Here is a 7,012-nt window from a genome sequence, read left to right as displayed (position 1 = left end):
TCACCACTAGAGGCACAGTCTGGCCCCACCGTCGGCCCCACCGTCAGCCCCACGCTGTGGGCCTTCCCGTGGGTGTCCGATTTCTCACCAGATCCTGAGTGCACATCGGTAGCCCATAGAGGTTATGGGATTTACCCAGGGTCACACAGCCGGTCATCAGTGTGGTGGGTTGACCGCAGCTCAATGACTCAAGCAAAGTGCTCTTTTCACCAGAACCCAACATTTCCAGAAGTGTCATCCTTGGAACCCACATTCCATGAGCCATGAATTCATGAGCCCTGAAAGGACAGGCTTCATCGTCCGCAAAGTTGACCTCGCTGCCGTGCACGGAGATCAGGTACGTAGCGTGTTCAAAGTTTCGAGAAGTCGTGCACTTAAAAAAAAAAAAACTATTTGATTTTGTTTAATTCGGCATTTCCCAACTTATTGGCCACAAAAGTCTTTCTGCACGGAGCTCTCCCTGGGCCAGTGCCCTACCTTATACTCTTGAGGAAACGCCGACCTGTTTTTAGCTTGAGAGTTTTCTGGGCAGGGCTCAGAGGAATCCCCAGCCTTGACCTCTACCCTTCACTCTCGCATTTCCAACTTAGCCTCCGGGCAGGGAGAGGAAGGCAGAGGAGGGCGGGGCTTCAAGAGAAGCCTGGGGAGGGCTTTCATGGCTCCCGTGAAATATTTCTGTGCCATTTGACCGGCTCACACTGGGCAAGAATTATTTTGGTGAGAAGGGAGAGAGCGAAGGAGGGAAGGAAAAAGATACAGAGGGAGGAAAGAAATGTTTCCAGCTCCTCCGCCTCATCCTCTTAAGCTAAAGCAAACCTGCAGACCTCAGGAAGAAGAGGTGATTCTGCGGCCCTCGCCCTCCCTCGTGCCTCCTTCACCTTCTCCGCTCCATCTTCCCGTGCTCCCCCTCCCCCAGCCCACCCTGGGAGCACACACCACTCACCAGAAGCCATCTCCCCGGCGAGCTACGCCTCTGCCCTGCGCCTCAGCCAAGTGAACTTGCACAACCAGCCATCCCTTATCCGACTCCCCTATCGTCCCAGAAAGAGAAGCACCAGGTCGAGGTCCTGCGAGCACCACCCCTCCAGGCCTGAGCACCATTACGGTTCAGCATCTTCGCGGTGATGGGCCATTTTCATGCCGGTTTCATTTTATTATTATGCCAGCACACTTGCTTAATTCTCTGCTGTCTTCTGCACTGTTGATTTACACTGTTAGTGTTTTAATTATACAATTCAGCACTCCTTAAAACATGAAAAACTGCTCAACTTTTCAAGCAATTAAAAGGCAGCGGAGTAGATCAGCAGATCCGAGAAGAGATAAGTAAATCAAGCAATTAAAAAGCTCGTTTGGTAAAAACGTAGCAATCCACCTAAAAGGAGCGAGGTTTCCTGGGCCCTCCTGATGAGAACTTCAAGGCCAGGCGTCTTCGGTGTCTTGCCTGCCCCCTCGGTCACCTTCCTCTCGCTCCCTCTGTCACACGTGCTGCTTGGATGACCTCAGCCCCCCTAAGCGAGTAAAGAGCCAGGACTGGGGCAAGTGGGCCACCGAGCAGCTCGTAAACTTGGCCTTGTCAGTCCCCTCTCTGCCAACATTTCCCTCCTGCGTATGGGACTGTTATCGCTGAGCTGGTGTTTCGTTTTTATTTTTACTTTGGTAAACTACGCATAGTTTGGCGTTTACCGCCTTAACCATTTTAAAGTGTGCAGGTCAGAGATGCTAAGTGCATTCATAACTGTCATACTGTCATGCAGCTGTCACCACGAGGCATCTCCAGAACTCTCCTCATCTTGCAAAACTGAACTCTTCCCGTTAAACTCCCCATTTCTCGCTTCCTGCATCACCGGTTTCACACCGGCCTCTGAAGAGACCCCGGGCGGCATCGCGGCCCCTACAGGCTGCGGGGAGGGGGCCGGTGGAAGAAAAGATGAACAAGCTGGGCTACGTTTCAGCACGAGGAGCAGGCAGCTCTATTTTGCTCTGTTTAAGGCTTCTGGGTTAGGTCTCATTTGAGTGAAAACACAGATTGTTTTTTGAAGTCTGGGAACCGTAAGAGGCGGTCTTCTAGGTGTTCTGGATTGGCAGGAGGCAGGCTAACGGGCTGGAATTTCGCTAGAGGAAAGTTCTGCTCACCAGCAAGAAGGATTGGGGACCTGCTTCTTCGAGTCCAGAGCAGGACAGAAGGAGCACCCCAGAAAGGGCTGGGCACACCCCAAAGACTCAGCCTCTCTCCCAGGTCTTTGTCTGTTCCTTTCTCCCTGCACACTTGACATCGTGACACCAGGCTCGTGGGACCCACAGAACCAGCGACTTTCCGTGCATTCTGGAGGTGAGGGTGGGCATGAGTTGGGGGGCAGGGACAGGAGGTACACAGCCCACTCATCCATCACACGGGGGCTGGAAAGGCTGGAGGAGCCATTCGGTGCCTGCTCGATGGCCAGGCTGTCTGAGAGAAGGATATTGAGCAGGCGAGGAGGGCAGGGGTGGCTGTGGGTGCCTGGGGCTGGCACGGAAGAAGATGGAGAGGCTGGAGGAGGCTGCCTCCATCAACGGCCTCTGGTTTGGGTCAGGACCTTCCCGGGTGGGTACCTTTCCTCATCCTGCATCCCTCATCAGCCTGGGATCTCAACCAGGGTGGTCTCCACAGAAAGAGGCAAGGCCAGTGACCCGAGCACTTGGCTCTACGAGGACCGTTCCAGTTTCCTACAGGAGACCAAGAGCATCCCAGAGATGTTCCTGGGTCCAGCCCCGCCCCCAGCTGTCCCCGTTAGGGGGACGATAGGTGGAACTCCCTGACTTTCCTGCCTTCTTCTCAACCTGAGTCATTTTCCTTCAGGCTCTGAAAACTGCCCTCCCAGATGCGGTGATTTGCAGGTGGCATCTCTCCCTTCTGGGTCTTTTCCAGAACAAGAGCCCCAGCCACCCAGCCAGGCTTTGCCATCTGCGGTGGGAAGTAAGCCCGGGACATAACCACGTACAAATAAGAGGGACAGGTTCACACACGGATCCAGCTTTTATGATCGCTGCCAGCCCCTGTGGCTCTACCTCCGTCTCAGGGGTCACCTTCTCCTGGGCCACAGCCCATTCCTGTTCCAGGGCCCGCCTCTCCTCACTGCCACTCAAGCCCCTCCCTTTTCCTGGGTCCACAGACTGTCCCCAGCCTGGGCCCATAGTCTCCTGAAGGCTACTTCCCTGGGCATTTTCCATTCCAAACAGTTTCTACTGGTTGCACTTTGTAATTCCAGAACCTCCATTAATCACTCTTAAGCTCTTTGAATGCAATATTTTCCCTAAGAACTGAAATTTCTTCACAACTCTGCACCCTCCTGCCATCTCTGATTACCCACTGTCATCAGTCATTAACAGAGACCATCAGCATATCTATAACTTCTCTATACCTTGATTAATCTGGCTTGGCGGTTTCTCCCCAACACCCTAATTGGCGGAGGGGTGACCAGCATGGGGGAGGGTGGGGAGGGCACGGACCTCACAGTCGAAATGTTAGAGCAGATACAGAGCTCTGATGTTATTAAATCCAACTCTTTTTTTTTATTTTTGGCAGATAGGTAAACTGAGGCCCAAAGAGATGAAGTAATACCCCTCCCCCTCCTCCGGCCATCCCAGGCAGCATCTCCTCAACCGTGTTTCCTACAAGCTAGTGCCTTAAGCGCTCTAAAACAAGTAAAAGGGCTGGGGGCGGGGAGGCGGAAGGGATGGCAGGGGGTGCATAGAGCCCAGAGGGTCTGCTGTCAAAGAAATTTTGGAAAACCTGAATATTATGTCTCTCGCCTGGATATTCAGAATGCACAGTAGTTCATTAAAGGCTTTTGATAAGTCTCACGGCCAAGAAACCCATTAACTTTGTTTAATTCTAAACTCCTAGAAACATTATCTCTTTTCTCTAGACCACCTATATGAGTTATGTATCGCGGTGTAAAAAAAATATTATCCCGAAACGTAGTAGCTTAAAACAACAAACAAGTCTACAGCCACGCCACCCTGAACACACCCGATCCCGTCTGATCTCAGAAGCTAAGCAGAGTCGGGCCTGGTTTGTACTTGGATGGGAGACCACCTAGGAAGACCAGGTGGTGCAGGCATTAAAATTAATTAATTAATTGATTAATTGAATGATTTAAAAAATAAAACAACAAACAAATATTATCTCACATAATAACGAGGGACAAGAATCTATGGATAGTTTAGCTGGGTGATTCCAGCTCAGGGTCTCTCATGAGGTTGCAGTCCAGATGTCACCTGGGGCCGCAGTCGTCTGAAGGCTGGACTGCGGCTGGAGCATCTGCTGTCCAGATGGCACACTCCAGTGAGTTGGTTGTCGACCAGAGGCCTCGGTCCCTCGCCCCGTGGACTCTCCATAGGGCTGCTTGTGTTTTCACGTGACACGGCCGCTGGCTTGTCTCAGCGTGAGTCATCTGACAGAGACAGAGAAAGGAATGGAAGCTTCAGTGTCTTTGGTGACATATCCTTACGAGTCACATACCATGATTTTGACCATATCCTATTGGTTACACGGGTCGTCCGTATCCAGTGCAGGAGGAAGTACACGACAGTGTGAACACCGGGAGGTGGGACTCGGTGGTGGACGTCTTGGAGGCTGGCTGCCACACCGCCAACTAACTCCACACATCTTGAGAACTGCTAAACCAGCACCTACTCTACGGGGATTAAAATGGAACTGAGAAAGATGTAACTAGCCCAGCCCCTCCACCTGATGTAACTAAGAGGAGAAGCCACAGATGGCTTTGCCTGGCCCAGCTTTCTAAGCACCAGACCCCAGCCCTTTTCTCCAGCTCAGTTTTGCCCAGTCTCATTCTTCAAGGAGGCCGTGTTTTTCCACCCTGCTGGTCCGGGCTGGGCCTGATGTCTCTAGTGGGCCAGTGGGCTGCAACCTCCAAGGCAAAGCCCAAAGCCAAGAGTCTCTCTGCCCCAGGTCAGCTCCCAGCCTTGGCTATAGCAAGACCGACTCCTCTTGTCCACGTGCGGAGCCTCTCACAAGTTTCTGGTTCCAGCGTGAAGGCAACTCTAGGAAGCATGAAAATTGCCAACACTTACTAAGTGCTTATGGTGCGCTAGGCGCTGTGCCAGCAGCTTTGCATACAGTCTATCACTTAACTCTCAACGACCCTAAGAGGTAGTTCCTATATTCCCATTGGATACGTAAGAAAATTGAGGCTCTGGCCAGTCGAGAAATGTGGCCGAGGACACATAGCTAAAAGTAGCACAGCTGAAATGAAGCTGGGACTGTCCGGTTCCACAGCCAAAGCTGCTGACTACTAAGCGATCCCTCCACCTGGAAAGCAGGAGGGACCGACAGGTCCGACCCTGTGTCACAAGGCAGAGTCTTCTCTGGCTCCGGGGCCCTGTCCCTCCCACTGCGGCAGAAGATCCGGCGACTCCCCTCGCCTCTAGGGCGATCTTCTGAATCGTTAGATTTCAAATACCAAAATGCCTTATACAGAATGACATTTACAGACAATCATCGACCAGCAAGAGAAAGGTGGCTCTTCCTCACCCGCTCCCTCGAAAGAGGTTTTTAATAGACAAACCAATAGCTGGGACGACAACCAATCGTTTAAAGTAAAAATATTAGCATTGTACGTTGATATGTCTTATAGATGGAGCTGTAAAATACTTGAAGCCAAGAGTAAATTTACGAGAGTAAATTTTCATTCTGTAAGATTCTTACTTCTTATGTTAAGTGTCACAATATTAAGTCTAAATATACTGTGATGAGTTAAGGATGCATAGAACAACCACTAAAAAAAAAAACTACAAAGACATATAGATTTAAAAAAAAAAAGGTGGCGTCTTAAAATTAATATCACCTTTTTAAAAACGATCCTATAGAAAGCAGGAAAAGAGAAATAAAGGAACGAGACACAGGGGAGACTAGAAAACAACTAGTAGGTGCAGTGGATAGACTCCTAAACGGCCCCCAATCCCCACCTTCTAGTGTTCACACCATTGTGTAAGACCCTCCCCTTGAGTGTAGACCAGACCTGTGACTTGTCTCTAACCAACAGAACGTGGCAAAGATGGGCTGTCCCTGCCCTGATTATGTTACATGAGATTATAACTCCTATCTGTTGGCAGACTCTCTCGTTGGCTGGCTTTGCTGAAGCAAACTGCTACGCTGGGAGCTGAACTCTGGAGGAGCCCACACAGCAAGGGACTAAGGGGAGCCTCTGGCCAACAGTCACAAGAAACTGAGGTCCTCATTCCGACAGCATGAAATGACCTGAATCCTGCTGGCGGCGGTGGAAGCGGATCTGTCCCGAGTCGGGCTTTCAGATGAGACTCTAGCCCTGGCTAACACCTTGATGGAAGCCTTGCGAGAGATCCTGAAGCAGAGGAACCCAGCTAAGCCCAAACCGGATTCCTGGCCGCAAGGACTGTGGGGTGATAAATGTGTGTCTCTTAACCACCGAAAAGTGTAGGACTCTGCTGTGTGGAGTCTTCCCCTGCAAGATCAGACAGTAACTAGACACAGACCCTATTTCATAGCGCTCACTGCTTTACTCACCTTGCTTTGGCCCAGCGAATCTTCTTTTTATTTCATGGACACACCAAGCTCCTACCCACTTAGGGCCTTGGCATGTGTGTGTTACTGAGATAATCAGAATCCTGGCAGAAAAGAGATGGCACCATCAAACAGGATAATTGGAGGCCAGTTCAACGGGCGAATTGTCTATGGATCTATGACCAAGATGTAGGAAAGCCACCTGTATAATGCAATGTCCAGAGCTAGCGCCCCCAGGGCCTAAAGTGGGGGCCAAGAAGATGGAGCCGCTTCCAGAATGGGCTGAGCTGTGGGGTGGGAGTCTCCATCCAGTCTGTGCCAGTGTTCCTGGCTGGCACACCCAGTCAGCACTCAGAGGACAAAGGAGCCTTTGGCTGCAGAACAGCCCCCTGCACAAGGGTGAAGAGAGAACCTGGGGGTGCAAACAGCATATCCAACTCAGACGCTGTGCCCGGCTTCCCACCTAAACAG

General features: G+C 51.2%; 1 pseudogene; it reads left to right on the top strand.

Moving 5' to 3' along the window:
* Positions 1-3,981: 3,981 nt before the first annotated feature.
* On the top strand, positions 3,982-4,100 carry LOC120600392 (uncharacterized; annotated as a pseudogene).
* Positions 4,101-7,012: the final 2,912 nt, after the last annotated feature.

Source organism: Pteropus medius, unplaced genomic scaffold (assembly GCF_902729225.1).
Source record: "Pteropus medius unplaced genomic scaffold, Ma_sr-lr_union100, whole genome shotgun sequence".
Classification (NCBI taxonomy): Eukaryota; Metazoa; Chordata; class Mammalia; order Chiroptera; family Pteropodidae; genus Pteropus; species Pteropus medius.
This window is presented reverse-complemented; position numbering and strand designations above follow the sequence as displayed.